The following is a 25,595-nucleotide window of genomic DNA, read 5'->3' as shown; positions in this document are numbered from 1 at the left end:
GGCGGGCTCCATTATCTCCTCCCTCTTATTGACACCTTCACGATGGATGTACTTCCAACATCCAGGAAAACAGCAGGTAACATGACTCCAGTATTCTCAGAAATGATCATGCCTAGATTTGGCATGCCATTTTCCCAAGCTCCTGGGACATCAGTGCTGATGCCACCTGTCCAGACTCTAGGGCATGTCGGCTCTTTTGTCTGGCTCATGTACCCTTGCCTCTTCTGTACCACCGGGGCACATCTCTGTTTTGTACTTTTTCCCATGGCTAGCCCCGCTCATAGGACAGGCATTAATCCGTTTTTCCTTTCTACTAAAAACACGCCTTTTCTGCCTCCTTAAGGAAGCAATGCCAGAGGTCTCCAGAATGACAGTTACCAAATATTCCTTAACCCACTTTTCCCCCGAGGGTGACCCCCGACTCCCCATTCCCCTTCTCCATGTCACCCCATGCCTGCGGGAAGTAGCCAGACTGGAATCTGTGCCCCCCACCCAAGAAGTCTGGAATGTTTAGGTGGCAGCAGTACCGCTGTCCATATATACCCCCAAAAGGTTGGTGTGCTGGAGATCTGCAGCTAAGTGCCCCGTTTCATGCTCTGGTCTCACTCCTTCCATGCCCTGAGAAAGCCTGCCAAAGTCAGCCTCTACCCGAGGCTGCTCAAGATCACACCTACAGGCTTTGTCTCACAAAAGGGCAGAGAGCTGCAGCTTGCACAGCCTCCTGAAGCCAAGCAGAAAGCTGAAGCTGAGCCAGGCACTAGGGGGAAGGATCAGTCTCAGGGAATGTGGTGCCTGAGACTGAGGTCCCAGGCCATGTTTTTTCAGGATGAACTGGATTTGTCCTGGTGGCTTTTCTATGTAAGTCACATACTGGAATCCACTGCCTCAGGAAGGCTGGTGCAGACTTCACAGTCTGCATATGCATTTGGCCATGTTGGGTCAAACAAAAAGGTCAGGTCAAGAAGAGAGAATAAAAGAGGAGCCTATCCCAGACATTGGGGTCACTTTGCTCAATGAAACTGCAGGGAGAGAAAGGGCATGAGGAGTCCCATCTGAGGCTGGGGATGTCTGGGGCACAGGGAACAAAGCTAACCTTCCGCATAGCAGTAAAGGCAGGGCCAAAGGTGGCTATGACCTCCACACGGTCTCGTGTCCAGACTGGCAGCTTCGCCAGGACAGGAGGGCAGGCACAATGCTGGCAATGTCCTTCTGATGCACAATGGCCCTGCCTGGGTAGACACACATGCTGGGGCCCTTGAGTTCAACTTGTCTACCAATACTGCATTCCACTGGGGTCCCCTCCCTTGTTTGCTCCTCAGATGGACAGTACAGCAGTCAAATCCCTCCTTCCTCGCCCCCATCCATCTGCCCCAGTAGCAACTCCAGCCTTACCTATGGATTGGTTCACAGCCTTCATACACAGATTCTCCACCAACACCTTCCCTGGGGGCGGAGGTGTGCTGATCTTTGACCTAGGCTAAGAAAAAAAAAAAACAGAAAACAAGATCAGAATCTATTCTTGCCTGCTTGGTACCCAAGTCTTCATTTGGAACAAGGTCAGGTTTCATGGGTCTGAGCCAACACTTTCTGCTACAGAATATTATATAGAGAAGATCAAGGGGTCCAGAGATGTAAATACTCCAGAGCCTCTGAGGAGGAACAGAAACCTCTGTACAATGTGTGGTCACATTGCAGGTCTTTGCCATCCAGTCTTTTTGTTTCTTTCTGGAGTGGAGGTGTCAGGTTCTTCGGAGGCACTAGGGAATAGTTGATCACAGAGTTCTGGGCACCTTCTAGGAGTCTCTTGTGAACCTCACTCCTTCCCACCCTAAGGGGCTCCAAGACCCCCACTGTCACAAGGTCCAGTCTCTGAAGATTCTGCAGGAGCCTCCAGGAATCTTTCCCTAGCTGACGCGACCGCTTTGAACCAGCAATGACGACGCGACAACGGAGCTCTTCTTGTGCGCAGTTTATTCAGGACCTTGAACAGTTGTTTCTCTCTCGCTTCTGTCCCGTTTCTGTGTGTCAGGGCAGACCTCTCCCAGCCCTTATATAGCCTATGGTAGCCTATCCCGGAGTGCCACGTGGACATCGCCCATAGGCTCAAGCATACGCAAGCGACACACGATCATAGCAGGTCACGGGCCATCACCATAAAAGGAGTTGTTTATCACAGAGAGCACTCGCTTTCAGGCTCGCGGAGGGCGGCAGCTGGTGCCATCTTAAAGGCGCAGCTCCACGCAGCCCTCTACAGTTCCCCCTTTTTTGTTTTCACACAAGCAACAGGTAAGAGTAGAGGTCTGATCTCTGTCAAAAAATTAGGAGCAATATACTGATGTCTAGCCAGGTGCTGTCCACCCAGAGAAACGCCAGATCCACCCGGTGCCTTTTGCGCAGAGGTGGGAGATCAGGCACCAACCCACATGCAATCAGACTTGCTCTTCTTGAGACCAACATTACAAGCTCTCAAGTGCAGTGCAAAAGCCTCGCAACCTGTGTCAACAATCTTTTAACGTAGCTAGCCATATTTGGGGAGACTGTCCTACTTCAATGGCCATAAAAGCCTGGATGATCATAGCTGCGTTGCGATGCTGTGAGGTTCATATACGACATATGTACCACAGACACACCAAGGAGGCAAGCACCATTAGACCTGTCAGGGCTCCTATTCCCGCCCACTCCTTAAAGTAACTAAAAGTTCATCTCAGCATGTTAAGAAAAGCATCAGCAGTAGGTAACTCCAGCCGTGTGGCATTCAGGGAAATGATCTGGTTGTTCAAGGTGTCTGTCAGGTTCTCAAACTCCTTGCTCCATTTTCCCTGGAGGTATGCGCTCAGCTGCCGGCTCAGGGTACCGTTCTTTGTAAAATTCTCAGCCAATCTGGAAGTAATACATAAAGACGAGAGGGAATGAATACATCCTACACTGGTTAAGGTTGCTAAATCATCCACTTGCTCTTGTAAGAGATCTACTCTTTGATTTACTGTCAAAATGCCAGCTTTTAAATGACCATCAATGGATTTCAGAGTGGTCATTGTGGAGGCTGTTCTCTCCACAATTTCATTAACTGTCTCTGCAATCTGAGTTGCTGCAGCCATGGCAACAGCAGCTGTCATGGCAGCTGCAGCAGATACAGCAATTGCGGAGACTAGGGCTGCTGTTATCCCAAAGTCTCGTTTTGTTCTGAGTAACTGAGTGAGGTACCGGTATCAACTCTGACTGGGATGGGAGCATATGTGGGAACTCTCATCACCACAGCTGTGTTATAAGTACCATTCCAGCACTGACTTGCGAGGCAAGTTGCCTTAGAGGAATTACAATAGATCACATCCTCTGTGGCATTGGTAATATTAGTCAGCAAAAAGAAGAAAGGTGTCTTTAAGCACACTGGACTGGCAGAAACGGTAACATTGTTCATCATTTTATTTATAGTGACATTTGAAAGAACTCCCTTCGTATCTGGGCTGGCAGAGATGTTAAGTAGCCGAACAGTCAAATTACGAAGGGCAGCAAAAGGCTCTAGGGATGAAAAGGCCCCTCTTTCATTAGAAAGAATCCATTGAAACCAGGGCCAAGTATTTTTCTTATTAGTTTTCTGATTAGTTCGATTAGCAAGATTAAAGGAATATCTTCCTAAAGGAGGGGTAAATTCAAAACCTGGTGCAATCTGCTTTGACTTATGATCTGGGCTTTGACATGGTGTCCAATGAGGAGGGTACCCTAAATTAGGGGCAGAATAAGGTAATACTTGTCAAGTGGTGGAATTCCCTAATCCTAAGCGTGAACTTGAAGGCTGAAGCTCTTCCATCAACATTAATAAGGTAGTAATACTAGTGGCATCACCACCGTTTTTACCGCTGCCTGTGCCTGAGGAAGCTCCCGTATTTATTGTTCACAGTGCTTCCGCAAGCATAGCGAGAGGAACATGATTATCGGTCAACAGGTCAAGCCAATTACCCACCGAGCTATTTTTCAACCATATACATGGGTTAGAATTATTTTCAAGAGAAAAACATCAGGCTCCTTGAAGAGGAACATCAGCTGCATTATGCATAGCCATGCTAGGGTCTAAATTTACACAGGGTAAGCCTAATTCACAACTAGTGGAAAAAAAGACAGGTAAAACTTTTGACGTAGAATGAACAGGTATAGGAATTGGCCATGCTTTTGCTATGGCCCACGAGATTTGTTCATTGGCCTGGATCAACAACGGGGACATCAGGTCCGTCCCCATCAGTAGGATCACAGTCTGAGGCTTCATCTTGCTTGTCGTTCCTCTGCACTTGTACTTTTCTCGCCAAGCGTTCCGGTACCCAAATAGGGTCCAAATGATCCTGTGGAAAAACACAGACAGAGCCTTGTGCCCATGCCAGCACGGGATCAGGGCCATACCAGACCCCTGTCAGAATGTCCTTCCACTTCACTAGACCTTGAGGTTGGCTATTTGGACAGGCATGTCTGTCCACTGAAGACTGGTTGGAATTATCCAAATTTTAAAAATTCAAGATAAGTAAGGCCAAAGAAAGTCTATTCTTGGGGGTCTGTTGATGACCTATTCCCCCTTTTTGTTTTTGAAGCATTTCTTGTAAGGCACGCTCCACAATGCCTTGGCCTTGTGGATTATAAGGCAGTCCATGTACAAGGTGAACACCCATATGCTGGCAAAACGATGTAAACTGTTTACCAGTATAGGCAGGGCCATTATCTGTTTTTAGCTGTTGGGGCTTGCCCCATGCTGCCCATGCTTCTAAACAGTTGGCAATCACATTGTTTGCCTTTTCCCCTGTCATAGGAGTGGCATGCATGATACCAGAATAAGTATCTACAGAAACATGAACATACTTCAGTTTGCCAAATTCTGAAATATGAGTGACAACCATTTGCCACAGTTTAAGGGGGAGCAGTCCACACGGGTTGACCCCCAAAGTTTGAGGATGATGATCTATGACACATTGTGGACAATCCACAACCACCTTGCGTGCGTCGGCACGGGAAATGGCAAATTTTTGTTGTAGGGTTTTGGCGTTAACATGAAACTCTTTATGAAAATCATGAGCCCTCTGCAGGGCAGAGGCAAAAAACATCCATTCTTGTCTGGTACACTGATCAACCTTGTCATTGCCAGCAGCTAGAGGGCCTGGCAAACCTGTATGTGCTCGAATATGTTGCACAAAAGAGGGATGCTTTCTCTGCCATAAAAGGCACTGTAGTTGGACAAATAATGCATGTACTGAACTTGATGCTTTTAAAGGTCCAGCACATTCAAGATGTTTTAAAGCATTAACTACATAAGCCAAATCAGAAATCAAATTAAATGCAAAGGAACAGGCCTTAAAGACCTCTATTACTATAGCTAATTCCACATGTTGGGGGGTTCCTGGGGAAAACTGGTGTGTAACAGGCTCTGCAGAATCCACCACATAGACTCCACAACCGTTTTTGGATCCGTCTGTAAATATAACACTGGCCCCTGGTATAGGCTGCGTAGCAGTTATTTTAGGGAAAATTACAGGGTGTTCTTTATTTCTTTCTTTCTTTATTTATTATGTATACAATATTTTGTCTGTGTGTCTGTCTGCAGGCCAGAAGAGGGCATCAGATATCAGTTCAGATGGTTGTGAGCCACCATGTGGTTGCTGGGAATTGAACTCAGGACCCTTGGAAGAGCAGGCAATGCTCTTAACCTCTGAGCCATCTCTCCAGCCCCCAGGGTGTTCTTTAAAGAATGACAGGAGAGGATGCTTAGGAAAATGACAATCAATGTATCCGGAATAAGAGCAACGCAAGATGGCCCAATCATAGATGGCCTGTTTGGCCACAAGCAAAGCAGGCTCCTGAATTCTCTCTGCCTTTTCCTAATTTCAAGACAGCAGCCGCTAAGCCCGCATTTGTCAAAGGACCTCCAACCTCTCTGCATGCTTTCATCCAATACTCTAGCCCTCTGCTCCTATGCGGGTTAATTGCAGCCCTACATTCCTTATTGCACTGCTCATACACTAATTGCTTAACAAAGGGCATAGCAGTATCAGGATCCCCAAATATTTTACCTGCTGCCTCCATAATTCTGGCTACAAAATCAGAGAAAGGCTCTACGGGTCCCTGTGTGATCTTAGTTAAATTACCAATAACTTCCCCTTTATTGGGCAGAGATTTCCATGCGCGAGTGGCAAGAGTATTAATTTGATCGTACACCTGGGGGGGGATATCCATTTTTGTTGAGCAGCAAATCTGCCCTGCCCCAATAGCATATCTGCATCCCAAGCTGCTTGAGCATCCCCAGCAGCTAAATTCCTTGCTGCCTGAACACTGACAAATTCAATGAAAAATGCTTTCCAATCTAGATATTGACCAGGGGGAAGACAAGCCCTTGCAAGGTTCGTCCAATCTGCTGGAGTCATCGCATATCTGTGTAAGGCTTCCACTTGAGCCACTGTAAAGGCAGCGGAAATGCCGTAAGTCCGAACGGACTCTGCTAAGGCCTTAACAGTTTTGAAATCTAATGGCTCATGATATCTATTACCTTGCTGGTCTTGAAATACTGGAAAAGCTGTCAACATCCCTGTCCTTACTTCCCTCCACACTTCCGGGTTGAAAGTCATTCCTCCTTCAGTGCCAACCACTTCCGGATATGGAGGTGGAGCCGAAGTGGATAAGCTTCGCCTTCCTTCTTTATTTTGTCCTGAATTTTGTTTCTCCCTGGCCTTTTTCCTGATCTTCATCTGATACATAGACTGTTGAAGAGATTTTTGGGGAGTCATACCCTCTTCTTCCTCCTCATCTTCTTCTGACTCCATTGAGATCTTGGTATCTGAATCCTCTAACTCTGACAGACTAGGGTATAGTCTTGCCTGTTCTTTCTTGGGTGCCTTTCCCATTTCCTTCTTGTCTGACCCCGTATCTGACTTAGCTTTTTCTGATGTCGCTTGCTCAGATCACTCTTCCTGTAATTTTTCTAAAGCAGCCTGACCATGCTCCATAGCTTTACTACACCTTTGGTCTTCCAGGCACCCTCATACCATTCTCCAAATCGGCCTAACCCCCTTTTTTTAGCGTACCCTGTTCTGCAGCAAAATCAAGATCACGTCCCAGTTTTTCCCAAGGCGCTACACTAAGATTGCCTGAGACTGCAAACCAGGGAACCACTGTATCACATTCATTTAAAAACCTGTCCAACGTGCCTTTTCTTATTTTCAGACTCTTAGATCTAAGTAGCTCATTAAGAGCCAGAAAAATTGGGTGCAAAGAGGCAGCGCCCATAATCGTACTATCTCCCTTCTTTTCTTCTCTTTCGATTCGTCTACCTGCGGACTCGCTACTCTCAGTTTGACAGGACAGCTTGCGAAACCGCCTCAGTCTGACAGCTCGAAACCACTTCAGTCTGACAGCTCGCAAAGCCGCTTGTTGGCTTGACAGCTCTCGGCAGCGCTCTTACAGCCTGCGGCGCTGCTTTTGCCTTTGATTCCCTACCTAGACTATCCACTTTTGTGCGGAACTTCAACCCCGTTCTTGACACGGTCACTAAACCCTGCTTTGGTCGCAGTCACTAAACCCTGCTTTGGTTGCAGATCCCCAATCTTACCTTGAGGACTTTATTTGTGCACCCCTGACTGCTGCAAGTTCTGGGCTCCAGGGAGAGGAAGTGGCTTCTTCCCCGTACAGACCACCACTTGTCACGACCGCCTCAAACCAGCAATGACGACGCAACAACGGAGCTCTTCTTGTGCGCAGTTTATTCAGGACCTTGAACAGTTGTTTCTCTCTTGCTTCTCTCCCATTTCTGTGTGTCAGGGCAGACCTCTCCCAGCCCTTATATAGCCTATGGTCGCCTATCCCAGAGTGCCACCTGGACATCGTCCATAGGCTCAAGCATACGCAAGCGACACAGGATCATGGCAGGTCATGGGCCATCACCATAAAAGGAGTTGTTTACTACAGAGAGTGCTCGTTTTTGGGCTCGCGGAGGGCAGCAGTTGGCACCATCTTAAAGGCGCGGCACCATGCAGCTCTCTACACCTAGCCTCAGCCAGAAGCTGAGAAGTAATTGACACTTGATAGCTGACAGAAGGGAAAGTCTGTTTCTTCATGTCAACCACTGGTAGGTCAACCATATCCCAAGTCCGTTTCACTACCAAGATTAGTTGTGTAACCCAAAAAGGAGGAGGAGGAGATGGAGGAGGAGGAGGAGGAGATGGAGGAAGAAATAGGATAAAGAGGACAAGGTGGTGGTAGAGGAGGGAGACCCACTATTCACTCATTCATTCATTCATTCATCATTCATTCAATCATTCAGTTTTTCCAAAGTAGGGTTTCTCTGTGTACCCCTGGCAGGGCTGGAAGTCACGCCATAGACCAGGCTGGTCTAGAACTCACAGAGTTTGTGTTGTCCAGTATCAGTATTGTGCATTTCTTTCCTCAGAGACTGGAACATTCAAGCCTGCAGGGAAGTTCCTTAAACAGGAAGGTCAGCAATTCAAAACAGCTTCAGGAAGGAACTCTCTGAAACTGACCAAATTCTGTCTCTTCTCCCCAAGATGTAAACAAGCCAAGCTTCTCCGAGTTCCTCTCAGACAAGACAAGCTACAAAGATGACTCTGAGACCAGACCAGCTACCTGGTAGAAGCAGAAAACAGCCTTGCTGCTTGGAAGAGGCTTAGACCAGCTAGGACTCAAAGGACACTCTTCTACCTGGGGAGCTGTGGCAGGCTGTGCAGTGTGCTCCACATTCCCAGCTCTTGCGAGCTTGTCACCGAACCTGGGGCGGCCTTTGGTGGTGCAGCTGTCTTTGAATCACTGATGCACCTGTACGTCACCTCTCACCCATATTCCTGGAAACAATGCCCATAAAGCTCATTGGCTCACCAAGCTGGACGCGGTGGCATCTGTATTTGGTCCCTCGCAGGCTTCCTATCTGGGGTGAGGAGCAGTGTATGTTACATCTTCTGGAAAACAGAGTAGTCACACAACAGGTGGGAAGGCATGGGAGGATAGACAGGGTGGTTATGGGAGGGGAAGTGGTGGTGATGTCTGGGGTCTTTCAGGCACCGTTCACCTGTCTGAGTGTAAGGAATCTTAACATCTATGTCCTGCAGATGTCCTGGCAGCCTGTTGAGCTGGACGCAAGCTTGACTACTAAGCAGAAACAGCAGTTTGGCCTTCTCATCTGTTATCTTGCAACAACAGTGAAATGGACAAGACCTGCAGATTTCAAGAGTAGTTTAGTGAAGCGTGCTGCTAGGGTACAGCTTGTACAACCTATGGGCTTGCATCCTAACGGCATCTTTGCCTTTTGTCTCTAAAGCACAAGGAGTTTAAACTTTAAACATAATGTTCATCATCACAATGGAAATATTTGGTGGAGAGGGTGATGAATATGGTCAAAATACATCATCTGAAATTTTAGAGGATTAAAATTAGCCTTTAAAAGAAGAGAAAGCAGCTAATACTGGCAAGGATGTGGACAACAGGGGCCCTTACACAGTGCTAATGGGACTGTAAACTAGAGTGACCACTGTGAGAGTTTGTACACGTTTCTCAAAACAAAACACATTGGAAATAAATCATCCATATGACCCAGCCATGCTCCTCCAGGATATTCACGCAGAGGACCCCAATGTCCACAGAGGTCTTCACACCTGTGGTCACTGCAGCACTAAGTACAAAAGGAAACAAGATAGCCCTGGACAGAGGTTTAGACAAAGAAAAGGTGCTGTCCATAAAGATGGGATTAGAAGTATGTTGTTTTCAGGAGAGTGAACCCAACTGAGAAAGATCCCATTACGTGATTAAACCAGCTGCAGTCCTAGAGTCTATATACATACGTGAAAGCTCTACATACATGACACGGCACTGAAGTACTGGCTTTTTGAAACATACTCTCTTTGGAGGAAAACCTTGCCCAGCCTAGATATAGTGGAGAGAGCCTTGGTACTACCCCAAAGCAATGTGCAATACTCTGTTGACTCCCCATGGGAAGTCTTACCCTCTCTGAGGAGTATCGGATGGAGAGTGTGCTAGGGGCTAAAGTAGAGGGAGTGGGAGGAGGGGGAGGGAGCAGAAACTGGGATTAGTATGTACAATGAGAAAAGATAGTTTTTAAAAATTTCAGTTTAAAATGGAACTAGATTTAACCATTATGATAGTGAGATACAAGAAGGAAAACAGTCAACATAGATACATACACAAAATCTTTTATTAAACTTTGGGAACTGGAGAGATGACCCCATGGGTAAGAACCCTCGCTGCATTGCAGAGGACTGTGGTGTAGGAGGTTCTTCTGTTCATGTGTAGCTTTCATTGGTTAACGAATAAAGAAACTGCTTTGGGCCTGATAGGGCAGAACTTAGGTAGGTGGAGAAGACAGAACTGAATGCTGGGAAGAAGGGCAGAGAGGGAGACTGCATGGATCTTCTGCCCGAGATGGATGCTGATTAGAATCTTGCCAGTAAGCCACAGTCATGGCAATACACAGATTAATAGAAATGCGTTAAATTAAGATGTAAGAGTTAGCCAATAAGAAACTAGAGCTAATGGGCCATTTATCCCTGTAACAGACCTGGTTTGGTTCCCTGTAACCACAAGGTGACTAACCGTCTCTAACTTCAGTGAGGTCACTCATTAAGACTACATTGGAGGACTGGAGAGATGGGTCAGGAGTTAGGACACTGGCTACTCTTCCAGAGGACCCCCTGGTGGTTTACAGCCATCTGTAAATACAGTTCCAGGGGATCCAGCGCCCTCTTCTGGCATCCATGGACACTACACCCAAATGGACCACAGACATATTTACTATAAAAAAATAACTCTTGTTTTAACATCAGTCTCCTAAGTAAGACCCCATGCCAATGAGGGTGATAACTGTTATGTAGGATGGTGAGGCAGAGCCCTGGCTGACAGGCAACTTTGGCTCTTACTCCTGGCACAGTGTCTGTCTTGAACATGGTAGGTACTGTTGTTTCTCTGGCAAGAGTCGGGTGAGCTTAGAGTGTAGGCCAGGCTGTCCTGGGACATGGAGATCACAGTTGTCTCCCATGGTCCTGGATTCTCAGTCCTAACGTTCAGGAATAAACCCCTTGGCCACAGGAGAAATTCTGTGAGCTGTCATACAAGGATGACCAGTGCTGTGATGGATGGAAATTCGCACATGCTCAGAACAGGTGGTCGGGACCCATGCCTGCCTCCCTGCCCTCCTTTCGTCTCACTTCCCTTAGCCCACTCTGCTCTGTACATGAGAGAGTTCATTTCCTGGAAACCGACCACTTCCCCATCTTAGCGCCGTTTCCAAGAACAGCGTCTCTTCCTGGAAGGCTTCCTGCCGTCTTCCCATGTAAAGATCTACTCTGTTCAGTCAGAACCCAAAGAGTTCTGCTCGAGAAGAACTTCTGACACAGCCCTCCCCTCAGCCAACAGCAGTTCAAAAATAGCCACTCCTGAAGTAGAGGGGGGCGGCGTGTGTGTGTGTGTGCTGATCCAGAGATAGAGCTTAGTGGGTAAGAGCATGGAGTGTTCATGCAGACTGGATCCTATCCGTCAGTCTAGGGACTCATAGTCACCTGTAACAGCTCGTTGGTGTTCCAGCACCCTCTTCTGCATCCACATGTGGGGGAGATTTGGGCATGGGGGCACACAAACGCAGGCACCCTCACATACAGAGAGACACACAGAGAGGTAAAAGTAACACATTTAAAGACAAAAATAATAAATGGACATTTCCAGAAATAAACACTCAAGATTCATATTTTAAATTTTATGCCAATCTGAATAGCACAGTGAGAACTCAGGCTTCCCATGTCCTTCCCTGGGGATCACTAGGGGCTACCATTTTTATCAGCTGGATGCACTCTTGGCCACAATGCAGGGAAATAATAATCAAAATGCCATCAGACAGCCCACAAGTTAACACCGCATTAGGGATTAGCCTTAGATCATACACATGTTGGCACATGTATATGCAAGACAGTTGTTGTGCCCAGATCATGACCCCCAAAGAGAGACCACCAGAGAGGCCCAGACTGTAACAAGCAAGGTTTAATCAGCATAATACAAACATGTTTGGAACTCATCTCCATCCCCGTTACAAGGTAGAGAGGAGTTGTGTCTCCTCTGTGGGGTAAGCTTTTAAAGACATAACTACAAAGAGAATCTTTGAAGATGCTTTGGCATGGGTACAAGGACTTTTGCTCCCTCACATTTTGTTAAGTCAGCTTTTTTTCTTGTTTTTAGAGCAAGGCCACTGTTCTTGAGTTAGGCCATCTTTATCAGCCTGTACCAGGTGGCTGGCTGGGTTGAACTAAGTGGCCTTGTACTCAGAATATCCCGGGTGGGAGAGGGGAAGGCCACTATCTTCCTGGGAAAACATTCTGCTAGGAAATTTCTTCTTGCCCCTTTGAGAATAAGGAGTGAGGGAGGGTCCCACACAGTGCCGTGGTTTAGCTCATTTGCAGAGACCCAGGTTTGATTGCCAGCTCCCGCATGGTAGCTCACAACCCCTTGAAACTTCAGTTATGGGGGTTCCAGTAACCTCTTCTAGCTTCCTCAGTAACCAGGCACTGGGGTGGTACACAGACATCCATGCTGGCAAAACACCTGTAAACCCCAAATAAATCCCATGTGTGCCTCACAGGGCAGCTGTAAAAAATACACTGACGAACAAGAGAAGAACATAACTTAACCATATGCCTGTTCTGGAGGACTCTTGTCCTGTGCTCCCCTTCTTCTTGTCCCTGTTCATTCTTACCTGCAGAAAAATCAAAAGCAAGAAGGAGCATCCAGTTCCTGAACAGCCTGCTGAGTAGACCGGCTTCTTCTCAGCGGCCCACTGGGGGCATCGTATGGTGACTCAGGTCTGTTGTGATCCAGCTGCCCTCACTCCCCCTGACCGAGAGCGGAACTTCCTTGTGGTCTGTAATTGACAAGGATGTTTGTGTTCTTTCTGGCTGGTGGGGCTCCACAAAAGGAACAGAGGTATAAAAGGTTGCTGGGCAAAATAAAGCTTGCTGTTCTTCCACGGGTCTCAACCCCGGCACCCCCTCCCAGTCTTGGCTATCCAGGCTGCGCTGGCTGCAGCAAGGTCCTTGGGAACTCCTGGACTGCCCTGGATCTTAAAATCCTCTGCAGCCAGCACCATGATCCTCTCTCCTGCCCCGTGCTGCCATCTAGTGAACAATGGTCCCCCTGCTCGTTGGCGAATCTGCTTCAGAGGATGTGATGACCTGGGGCTGGGAGCTGAGTTCTTGTCATTTGAGATGGGAGTTCTAACAATCTGCAAGCTTCCTTACCATTGCGACCATTGCGAATGCAGTCAGTGAAGCTGACCTGGGTCCCCATCATCTTTGCTGAACCTGAAGGGAAACACAAGCAGCGTTTAGAGGTAACATCTCTTCCTGGCGATAATTTAAAATTTATAATTGATTAAGGTCTTTTCTCTCTTTGATTCTGTCTTTATTACTAACTCCACAAATCTTTCATGAAATCTTTACATATTCTCGTGTGGGTTTTAAGGCAAAACCCGATCCTGGACCTATGTGCTTCATAGGTTCCTCGACTGTGGAAGGGACTTGGTGGATCCAGACATCAGTGGGTGGGCTGTGACCAGCACTCAGAACAGACAGGTGGGAAGAAAAGAAATGATCTAGTTTAATGCCCTACCTTATTCTGTTTCCCATTGTATGATCCCAATGACATGTGGTTGGAAATAGTAAACCCACAAAGAGAAGCAGAGAAAGAATGAGGCCAGAGCCTGTGGGAAGGGGAGATGGGGAACACTCACTATGAAGTCCCAGTTAGGCAAGACAAGTATCCTAGTCAGTATTGTTCTTTTAAAAGAATATGATGATGGAATGCCCCGGGCGGCTCGCGGAGTCCGATAAGGATGGCCGTGAGTCCCTGCAGCGCCATGCGGCCGGGGAGTCAGGCGGGCAGTTACGGCAGCGGTGGGAGGAGGGTCCAAAAGTGGCTGGGATGGGCGTGGTTAGTTCTTAAAATGTCCCAATGGAATAACAGTCAGGGTCACTGTTGCCGTGATGAAACACCATGGCCAAAGGCAAGTTGAAGAGAAATGGGTTTATTTGGCTTACACTTCCACAACTGAAGGAAGTCAGGACAGGAACTCAAACAGGTATAGCGGGCGTGGTCGATTGATAATTAAAAATCAGCAAGATTAGCTTAATACAAAAGATACAGCTTTAATAAACAGAAGGAAGATTACATCAGAGTCCCAATGGTCCATCCAGAATGCAGGGGTCAAGAGAGAGCGGGGAAGTGCACCCTCCAGGTTTATAGGTAAATTTTTGCCTTAGGGCAACACGCCCCACGGACAGAATGCGATTAGCTGAACTCCTCTATCCTCTCCCCCTTTTGTCTAAAATAAAACAGAACAAAACCAAATACAACTATATACAATAGAGGCAAATAATAAATATAAAATTACAAACAACAAACAATATTAAGCAGGAAACATATAACAAAAGTTTTACTAAACATTCTATCTCAGGGAGTCTAAATAATGTAGAGGGTAACTACAACTGTCTAATCTTCAACTCCATCAAAGATCTGAGAAGGGAAATAATTTTACTCAAGCAGCCCGGAAGTAAAAGCGGGAAACTTCCGAAATGTGCAACGAATGGAAGAGACAACTGAATACCTGGGCAATCACCCGAAGTCTCGTTTGCAATGTTGAGTCAACCAACTTTGGCTAAGGCCTGATATAACTGACATGTCATTTTCAAAGGCAAGGAAACTTTTGGAACTCTCTTACCCTGTCTTGGCAAGATAAGACAATCCTGTTTTTATCCATTTACGGATTTTCTGTAATTCTGTCAGAGGTCGAGGTCATCACCATAAAATAGTAAGTATGTAAGCTAATACATATATTTTCATTAAATCCATTTTATCATTTCACATTATACATTCTAAGTATGTACAATTTTTATTGTTCAACAAAATGTTTAAATTTTGGGGCTGAAGAGGTGGCTCAGCAGTTAAGAGCACTGCCTGCTCTTCCAGAGGTCCTGAGTTCAATTCCCAGCAACCACCAGTAGTAAGATCTGGTGCCCTCTTCTGGCCTGTGGGCATAAATGCAGGCAGAACACAGTATACATAATAAATACATAAATCTTTTTTAAAAAGTGATTAAATTTTTAAAACTGGATTCAGGCTGGCCTTGACCTCACAGAAATCACCCTGCCTCTAACCCTGAGTGCTGAGATTAGAGCTATGTGCCATCATGCAACAGCCCAAATTCACTGGATTCTAAAATATCAGTAAATAAAATCAGCAGAGGTAGGATTTGCTAGATGCTTGCAAAGTGAGTATTTAAGACTTAAGCATTTTTATAGAAAGTCCATTTGTATTGGTGATCTGATGTTTCAAATATGCTTTACAAAAACTTCAACACGGGTGAAGAGATGGTTAACTATTGCTAGGGACTGGAGAGATGGCTGAGCAGTTCAGAGCACTGGTTGTTCTTCCAAAGGTCCTGAGTTAATTTCCCAACAACCACATGGTGGTTTAACTCAAGCCTTTAATCTTGGCTATGAGGGAGGCAGAGCCAGGATAGTTCTGGGGTTTGCTGGATGCCAGCTTAGCAAAGACAAGTTCCAGGTTTAGGGAGATACCATACCCTCAAAGGAGGAGGCAGACTGACAGAGGAAGACAGTCATGCTGACCTCTTCTGTCCCGTGTGTACACTCTGGCACATGTGCATACCAGTGCACATTCTCTTAGACACACAACCTCATACACAAACAGACTAATCCTCAAAAGAAGAAAAAATCTGCAATAAAATTTTTATATTACTATATAAGACAAAGAAACAAATTTAGCAAAAGTCAGTTAACTGATACTTACCTTGTTTTGCTATTACTAGCTACAATTATTATTTCTTTTTAAACAAAATCTATCTCTTCTAGTTCATTAAGGCTCTGAAAGCAAAGAGCCTGCACTATTAACTACTCCGTGAAGACACATGAAGCTGCATACCTCTTTTAGCTCTGGCCAGTCGATAAGATGCAGCTTGGTTGGAGGTCCAGAAATGAGGTGCACACGAATAAAGTCAGAAAACTCTCACCAAGTAAAACAAAGATCCTTATGTCCAGGAGGACCTGGGATGAATCTGATGCCTCGTACAGTTATACTCTGTGTGCTGGCCTAGTGAAGAAAAGCAGTGAGAAAACACAGGCTGCTGTTGCTTAGTTTTTTTTAAGCTGCATCATTCACCTACTGCTATTCCTCTTATGTCAGTGGCAAAGATCTAAAACACTGGGGATACAACTCTTTTTTACCTTATCTTCTCATAATTTCCCCATTTCCTGTACAGGTTATCTTTTGATCAAAATGCTTAAAACCAAATATTTCAAATTTGGAGTTCTCTAAATTTGTTTGTTTGTTTGAGATAGAATCTATGTAGCTCTGGTCTGGAACTTTACTATTTAGACCAAGTTAGCATTGACTACAAAGAGATTCTCAGGTATGCCTCGAATTTAAACAGATTTGCCTATCTATGCATGCTCCCTGGTGCTGGGACTGAAGGCATGTGCCACTATGCTACACCCAGTCTGGCCTGAGCTCTCTGAATTTCATAATATTTGCATGGATTGGTTAAGATTCCTAATGTATCCAGGCACTGGTGGTGGCAGACAGACCTCCATGAGTTCAAGGCCAGCCTGGTCTACAGAGTGAGTTCCAGGACAGCCAGCACTACACAGAGAAACTTTGTCTTGCACCCCTGCAAATGCCCCCCCAAAAGATTCTAATCTATAAATATGAGATACTCCAAAACCCAGCAATGTTTGAGTGCCATTTTAATAGTCAAAATTCTTTGGATTTCAGAACATTTCAAATTTTCTATTAGGGATCCTCAATCTGTATTTGTGCTTTTCTTTAAAGCAAGCACTTGGCTCTTGTGTTTGCGCCTGAGTTTGTAATTTTTTCCCATATGGCTTTTCTTCAGATATTTCTATAGATGATATCTTAATTTAACAACAATGGCCTTTTCTGAACACCCTACATAGTAAAATACTGTTATCTTTACTAGTTTTTTGCCTGCTCTTCCCTTGGTCAAGGTGATATTCGCACTGACTTGTAGATGGACTAGGGCTTTTGCTGCTGCTTACCAATTATTCACAACAATGGTTACCACAGCCCACTGAGTCACTGAAACTAGCTAATAACCTTTGCACTATGACTAAACTGGTTCTAGACCAGAAAGAACACAAAAGTACTCACATTCGAATAGTGGCTGTTAATGATCCCATGTCCTAAATTGCTAGGGACAGAGATACGCAGTGAGAGTTCAGCATGCACTTCAGGGGTCAGCCCATCAGAGATGCTCATCTCATGGAGGACGGACTCACTTAGCAAGGCGATGAGGAATACTGTCACCAGAGATGCACATCACCAGAGATGCACATCTGATGGCGATCCCTTATTTAGGAGTGTGCTAGCTGTCCTCACTGCAGACTGCTGTGTGAAGAGCTCTTTCCCTCACATTACAGCTCAGGGGTTTTCCCCACAGCACTATAGTGTGTTAATTGTTTACTGGGCCCAATTTCCCCTATGCACTGGTGTACTAATGACTTTTCCCAACAGGACATGATTCTGGCAAGAAAGTAATCACAGTCAATACCCTGACTCTCTTAACGAGGTCCTTGAATAAACTTAGAAATCTGCCCCCTGCAATTATCTTTCTTGGCAGACAGTTGGCCAGTGCTAGTGTCCAGGCAAAGAGACTGCTGTTGAGATGCTCACAGATGCCCAAGGACAAGAATTACGGCCTGTCTGAAGTTGTTGAGCCATAGCTCTCAGAGAGACAGAGAAGACCTATTTAATTTTTATGTGCGTGGGTGCCTATGCACCACTTGTGTGTCAAAGGGAACTTTTTAAGATGAGCCATACTACAAGCATGTTTATGTGCTGATGCAAGTGATCTAATGGCCTGGGAGTACTCAAAAGTATACAACAGCAGGTTACATTTCAGGACCAATGAGATCAAAGACGAGAGGACCCCGAGCCCATGGGTCCACAGGGTGACAAGAAGCAGACGGCCTACTCATAGCAACAGCAGTCGGGCATTCACCCTCTCATCTCAGCAGCACACAGAACTGAAGGGAGATGACAGGGTGCTCTGAGGTCGGGAAGAGCAGACTTCACACAAACACAACAGCCTAAGAGAAAAGGCAGAGACCAGTGAGGAAAGGCAGCAAAGGAGGCTATTCTCATGGTTATCCTGCCAAGTAAAAAGCATACTGCAGTTGACGAATCAAATTCTGTACATCTGGGAGAACTCCTTTTTCTAACCTACACTTCTGGCGTGTTTCTTCAGGACCTAATTCCAGAACGTTCTTTTATCTGATGCTGGCTTTGTCCTTCTTAGGAAGAGTGCTGTATGCTTGTTTTAAGTTCCAAGAATTCTACCAGGGCCTTTGCTTTTCAAGCTAGATTGAATTAACAGCACAGGGCAAAGTCATACAGTGAGTTTTCTTCTCAGTATCCTGTTTTAATGCAGGGAGTAAGCGCCTAACTGAAAATCTGCATATTGTGCACACACAGGTCGGCATGTGTGTATGTATGTAAACACTCACAGTGAACACTGTAACAACGACAACTTGTGCACACACAGGTCAGCACGTGTGTATGTAAACACTCACACTGAACACTGTAACAATGACAACTTGCTCCAAAGGGAAATGTCAATGGGAACATGATGATGGCTGAAAGTGACGATGGGATGAGAGGAAACATCTGCTATTCTGGCTACTTTTGCTTGTCAAGGTAAAAATTAATTTTGTTTTGAAAGCTCTGGGCCTCACAAATGCTACCCCTACAATTTTTTAAATAACAGTTTTAATTTCTATGAAGAATTTAGATACAAGGTCAAGGCTAATAAGATGATTCATCAGGTAACAAAGGAACTGGCAGCTAAGTCCGAGTTCAGTATTTGGGATGCCCACAGCTCTCCTTTGATCGCCACATGTGCGCTATGTCAAGCGTTTAGCCATGTGTAGTAATACAAACATACACAGATAAAACACTGTTTTGAAAAATGAAAAATAGTATTATGTAAAGTCACTTTTATCTTTTCCATTTTTCTCCAGTTTTTGTCAAATACAAAACCAGTTTTATACGGTAGTTTATAAGGTAGTTTATAAGGTAGTTTATAAGGTAGTTTTATAAGGTAGTTTTATAAGGTAGTTTATAAGGTAGTTTTATACGGTAGTTTATAAGGTAGTTTTACCCCCAGAGTGGTTTTCAAGTTAGAGTTATCAAGTCCAACTCCAGCAATTGACAAAGCAGATAAGAGCTGAAAATTCTAAAATCTCATTTCCATACTGATCTGCGACTGTAATGACTTAAAAAATAAAAAAGCTTTAAGCTAAAATCCTTTTTAAGATAGAGCTTATACATAAAATATACTTTGAAGCTTTAATTTACTGTCATACATAGATAATTGACGGTTATACTTATTTCTCTTACAATCACTAAACTTGTATTACCTGTGCAGGAATGTCTAAATACTGCTATTAACCAAGTGACTTTATTTTCTGAGATACATCACTGTTAATACTATTCTTATTTGTGAGGTGCTAGGGACTGACGACCAACCTGCATACAGGGCAGATATGCTCAACAAATGAGTTACATCCCAACGATTCAATAGTGATGTAAGAGGTCCTTCTGTATTTCTCTTACTTTCATTGGTTAATTAATAAAGAATCTGCTTGGCCTGATAGGTCAGAACATAAGTGGGTGGAGAAGACAGAACAGAATGCTGGGAGAAAGAAAGCAGAGTCAGGCAGATGCCATGATTCCCCTTCCCGAGACAGACACTGGCTAGACTCATGCTGGTAAGCCACGACCTCATGGTGGCTTACAGATTATTAGATATAGGTTAGTCAAGATGTAAGAGTTAGCCAATAAAAGGCTAGAACTAATGGGCCAGGCAGTGTTTAAATGAATACAGTTTCCATGTAATTATTTCAGGTAAAGCGAGCCGGACAGCGGAAAGGGGCCTGCTGCTCCTTTTACAGATGGCATCAACGTGTGGACAACTGTATCCACATAAAGCCTGAGACAGCTTGGGAAGTAATTCTAGAACAAAATAACAACATTATGCATGGTTTCTTGGTAGCAGCAATTTCTCGGTTCTGCTCTGCTTGATAGAGGCAAGCAAGTGCTCTCATCTAAGAGAGGCTTCCTGACTCAGCTTTAGTCGCAAAACCCTGCAGCTCTTTAAAGAGGTCCTACCACAAAACACTTAAATAGTGTTGATAAAAAGCTGACTGCATGCTTTTTGGTTTGTAGCAGGAAAAAAGCTGCGCCGTTTTAAAATGCTGGCTTTCTGGGCCATCCTGCCAGGGCAAACTCTGACTCTTTCAGGCAGGCAGTCCAACTGAGTGTGGTATATGAGCAGAATGCTGCAGCCTGCTTGCTGTCAAGGACATTAAAACACCGTAGAGTTGTGACAATAAAAATGGCTACAGCCAGTACCTCTGCCATGAGGCTGGAAAGCTAAGGAATGGGTTGGATCTAGCTTTAAACGCCATGGCTTTAGTCCTACCGATATTGCTTGGTATATTAAAGACTCATGTGGTCAGAAAAAGAGAGATATACAGTAAAGAGAGATTCAAAGACAAAGAAAACCTATAAATGGTTTACAGTGTGTTAAAAATATATGCAGGCTTGAAAAAAAACAGGGTTAAATTCCTTAAAAATAAAAAAGAAAGAGAGTAGTTTGGTGTGGTGGTACACACCTTTAATCCTAAAGCTTGGGAGGCAGAGGCAGATAGACCTCTGTGAGTTCAAGGTGTGGTAGCACACACCTTTATTCCCAGCACTGGGGAGGCAGAGAAAGATGGATCTTTGTGAGTTCAAGGACAGCCTGGTCTGCAGAGTTATTCCAGGACAATGGACAAAGATATACAGAGAACCTGTCTCAAAAAGTAAAAGTAAAAATAAAAGACATAGAGAGTAAAGTAAAGCAACATAAAGATGGAAAATACACAGAGAATCTGGATACTGTATGCTATTATACTCTCTTTGAATTGTTTGAATGCTGAGGAAGGAGCAACAGCTGCTAAAAGGTATTTGTTTATAAATGCTGCTGAATTAACCCAAGATAGGTATTCTGAAAATACCTTGACTTCAAAATTAAAGTCAAAAGGAATGTTACTTTGGAGAAGAGATTCTGCTTTTGTTTCCACAGGAAATGAGAGGCTGTGGATTCATTCTGACATAAGAAAAATCCAGTTTGATCAAGGAAGACCACCTGAGAAATCTCCAGCAGGAATAGATGACCCAGATGTCTGAGTTCTTCATCCAGAACAGATTCAAGACTGCTGCCTGAGATGATCAAGACTCACAGGATACTCCAGTCAGGACTTGATTATAATTAAATTTTCTTTAGGTCCCCATAAGATTATCAGCGCCCCCAACCAGCAGGAAGTAGCCTGGAAAACTACGCCCACATCCCCCCCAAAATGGACTATGGATATTTTCCTTTGTTTAAAAAAAAAAAAAAAGAAGGGGAAGTGGTGTGGAAGAATTGTCTCTATTCTGTCAACCATGTATTTTAATAAAACGCTGATTGGCCAGGCAGGAAGTATAGGCGGGTCAACCAGACAGGAAGCAGAGGTGGGGCGATGAGAACAGGAGAAGGCTAGGAAGGAGGAAGCCAATTCCTCCCATTCCTGCCCTGACCACCGAGAAGCAAGATGTAACCTGCCCAGCTGTGAAAGGTACCTAGCTATGTGGCTAGCATAGATAAGAATAATGGCTGAATATAAGCTACAAGAGCTAATAAGTAGCCTGAGCTAATGGGCTAATCAGTTTTATAACTTATAGAGATCTCTGTGTAATTTTCTTTGGGATCTTGCTGGCTGTGTTGTACCGGGTGGGACAGAAATCCCCACAGCTGGCCCCCATGTTACAAATGGTGCCCAATATGGGGCATCTCAAAGCATAAGTTCACAAACCTGATTGTAAATGCACTTTCCAGAGACACATGGTCATCTTGGAAAGAAACCTGACAGTAGCTCACATCTTTCACAGATGTTGGTACTTGTACACCAGGAAGCAAACCTTGTAGCAAATGTTCTCTGTTAACCTCAGGAGTCCAGTTAACCTAGGAGAGAACACACATAAGACAAAGCTGAGAGGCTTCGCACAAAGTCTTCTCATAACCACTATTTTCTAAAGACTAAAACAGCCTGTTCCAGGTAGAACAGGCTGCCCCCAAATTTATGTCTTTTAGGATGGACACAAACTCATGATCCTCCACCTCCAAACTGCTTGGATTCTAGAAATGCACCACCATACCTGTTATTCTCCTGGGGAACTACATTTGCCAGGAGGCTCCTGTGCACAGGTGCAGAGTACAGCATCGTCTGCCTGACTCGGAAGACTTCATTTCCCAGAAACACATGCACCCACAATGCAAAGCAAAAGCCCCCGCGCAGACGCAAAACTCAGCATCTGATGTGCATATGCTGGGGTGGCCTTTAAAAGGCAAAGCGTGGTACTTTTGCTCTCTCTTTCCTTCCTGTTTCCCGCTTGCACGGTCCACCACGCCTTTTCTTGTAATAAAGTTACACATGGGTTCCTTTACCTCGTGGTTTCTTTCATATTCCGCAGAAAGAACATCACTGGTGCCGCGACTCGACCCCGAGCCGAAGTCGGATCTCAGGCTTCAGGAGCCGCCTGGGCCTCCGACTTCCTCCTGGGACATGAACAGAACCGAGGACCTCCTCTACAATGACCCACGTGTTCCATCTGCCTGGGCGAGCTCCTACTAACAACACCGGCTTCTAATCGTGAGTGTCCCCTTCCGGCCAGCTTAACCAACTCTTTTAACCCGGGAATTGACCGGTACTCCTGGTGTTTCTAGGGTTGGGGGGACTTTCCCCAACCGCGGGCCTTCAGGGCCTGGAGTCCCTTCGCTGGCATTCATTCCCAGCTTGTGCCCTTTGCTAAGCCTGTGCCTGGGACGGCTTGGCTTAGCCAGTCCCCATCTGCATCTCGCCTTAATGGGGAGTCGCTCTCACTGTAGGCTTTAGGTGCCACGGGGTTTTTTTGCGAGTGTTTTCATGGCCTTAGTTTTGGGAGGCAAATTGTCTAAAACTATCACTCCAAACTCCCTGCTAGGACGTCTTTTGGATGCCATGCAGCCTCACACTTTGATACCTTCCCTACAGATTTCCACACTCATCTGTCTCTGCTCCAAAAAATGGCCCCGGTATACCTTAGAGGAAAACTGCAAACGGCCGTCTAACGGCACCTTTGACTCCGACATTTTACGGGAGTCATCAAATTATTGCAATCGTACAGGCAGATGGAAAGAACTCTCCTATGTCTCTGCTTTCTTCTATATGGCCCTTAAGACTGACCCCTCTGTCCTTGCTCACTGTTCACCTGCTTACTCTCACTCTACCCGGACAAACACAACCTCACATAAACTTTCCAGTACTAGGTCTCAGGAAGTCCCACATAGATCTTCTTCCAGGTCCAGTCATAAGAAAACCTCACTTAACCTTTCTCCTTCTAGGTCCCCAAAAACCTCACACAAATCCTATTCAAAATCTAAAAAAGCCTCACCTAAGCACCATTTTCCCTCTCCTGTCAGCAGGTCTCCGTTCAGCTCCTCCGGTTACACTTCCTCTCACTCCCCCTCTTCTTGTTGCAGGTCACGTAGATCGCCAGAAGCCTCTTCGGATTCATCCTCCCCATCTCCCTCCTGCTCCCACATTACTCTGCCTCCTCGGTCTTCCAAAGCCCTGCTGAGTTCCCCTTTCTCTCGTGCCAGCCGCCTTGCTCTGGCACCTTCCTTCACTCCTCCGTTCACACGTTTGCGTGCCACCATGGAGCCTAATCCTGACCAAGCCAAGCCTGCTGCCATCCTGCCATTGAGGGAAGTGGCTGGCGTTGACGGATTGGTTAGGGCTCATGTTCCATTCTCCCTTTCGGAACTCTCCCATATAGCCAAATTACTTGGGTCCTATACGTCTAATCCTACCACTTTCATAAAAGAATTTCAATATATCACTGAATCCTATAATCTCACTTTCCATGACATCTTTATGATCCTGTCCAATAACTTACTTCCCGAGGAGCGCAGGCTGGTCTGGGAGCAGGCCAGACAGCACGCAGATGAAGTTCACCAGACTCTTGCCTCCCACCCTCCTGGGGCAGAGGCAGTCCCAGACCAAGAACCACACTGGGATTATAACACTCCAGGTGGGATCTTGGCCAGAGACCGATTTTTAACTTGTCTCCTAACAGGCCTCTGGAAGGCTGCCCTCAAGGCAGTAAATTATTCTAAACTCTCAGAAATTATTCAGGACACAAAGGAAAATCCTTCTGCAGTTTTGGAATGCCTTACAAAAGCTCTATTACAGTTTATGAAGCTGGACCCAGAGTCCCCTGAGGGCAGACAGCTATTAATGACTCACTTTTTAAATCAATGTTATTGAGACATCAAGGCCAAGCTCAGGCGTTTGGAGAAAGGCCCCTTAACCCCACAGGCGGAAGTCCTGGAGACGGCTTTTAAGGTGTACCATGCAAGGAATGACAAAGCTCGCAACCACTGCCGTTGCCACGTGGTAGCCATGGCCGCTCTGCCAGTCGAGGCGACAGACTACTCGACCCACTCTGTTCATGCTGCCCCCCTGCCTCCCGGGGTGTGCGAGCCACCAGGTCCATGTTTCAAGTACGGTAAGACGGGCCACTGGGCCTGAGGATGCCCTAATCCCCATCGTAATCCCAGGGGACCTTGTCCAAGGTGTCACAGGGAAGGTCACTGGTCTGTAGATTGTCCTCGTGTGCATGGTGGCATGGGGGCATCGAACCCAGAGACTTCACCTGGACAAACCCTGACACTAATTTTTCCACACAGCTCACCAGGACCGTTCTCCCCCAGGGCTTCCGAGATAGCCCACACCTCTTCGGCCAAGTCTTGGCCTCTGTTCTGCTCTTACTGTCTCTCCCTAAATCCAAGCTCATAACAATACGTGGATGACATTTTACTTTGTAGCCCATCATTGGAGACAGATGCTGTTGCCCTTTTAAATTTCTTATCTAGAGTCTCACCTTCTAAGGTTCAATTATCTACCACTCAGTTCCTTCTGCCAAAGAAGAAGTTTTATTGTTCCTGGGAGTGGCCGGCTTCCTGCGTTCCTGGATCCCCTCCTTTTCTCTCCTCGCCCGCCCCCTATATGAAGCAGCTCTCTGCTCTCTGCATGAGCCCCTTCTCCATCCGGTTACCAAACCCTTCCAAAGACTCCAATGGGCCTTTCTCCAGGCTCCAGCTCTTCATCTTCCGGATCTAACTCACCCTTTTTCTCTTTATGTAGCAGGAAAGGAGGGATATGCCCTTGGGGTCTTAGGACATCAACTGGGACCTTCTTTTGCACCTGTAGCATACCTGTCAAAGAAGATGGACCTCACCACTCCTGGACACCCTGCATACGTGCTTTGGCGGCTGCTGAACTTCTGATTCCTGCCAAGCTCACACCCGTCACATCTTAAACCGTTTACTCCTTCAGCTCAAGACAATCCCTCATACATGGTAACTCAGACAGGACCTTGCTCTCTTAAGTTCCAGAGGACAC

The 25,595-nt window shown here is 45.7% G+C and overlaps 1 long non-coding RNA gene across 7 annotated transcripts in view; it reads right to left on the bottom strand.

The window, feature by feature from the left end:
- The window catches only part of LOC125401237 (uncharacterized), a 49,770-nt gene that overhangs the window by 15,704 nt on the left and 8,471 nt on the right, over nucleotides 1-25,595 (bottom strand). For 2 of the 7 annotated variants that reach the window (XR_015736867.1, XR_015736868.1), the window contains exons 2-5: nucleotides 21,966-22,114; nucleotides 15,976-16,143; nucleotides 12,734-13,337; nucleotides 1,393-2,880 (exon numbers count right to left, since the gene is read on the bottom strand). This is a non-coding gene — a long non-coding RNA (uncharacterized LOC125401237). Of the gene's footprint in view, nucleotides 1-1,392; nucleotides 2,881-3,949; nucleotides 4,335-12,006; nucleotides 13,338-15,975; nucleotides 16,144-21,965; nucleotides 22,115-25,595 lie in introns of those variants that run through there. The other 5 variants (XR_015736864.1, XR_015736865.1, XR_015736869.1 and 2 more) reach the window with 4 other exon arrangements.

This window comes from Myodes glareolus, chromosome 27 (assembly GCF_982192425.1).
Source record: "Myodes glareolus chromosome 27, mMyoGla1.1, whole genome shotgun sequence".
Lineage (NCBI taxonomy): Eukaryota > Metazoa > Chordata > Mammalia > Rodentia > Cricetidae > Myodes > Myodes glareolus.
The sequence above is the reverse complement of the archived record's forward strand: the minus strand, read 5'-3'. Positions and strand labels throughout refer to the sequence as shown.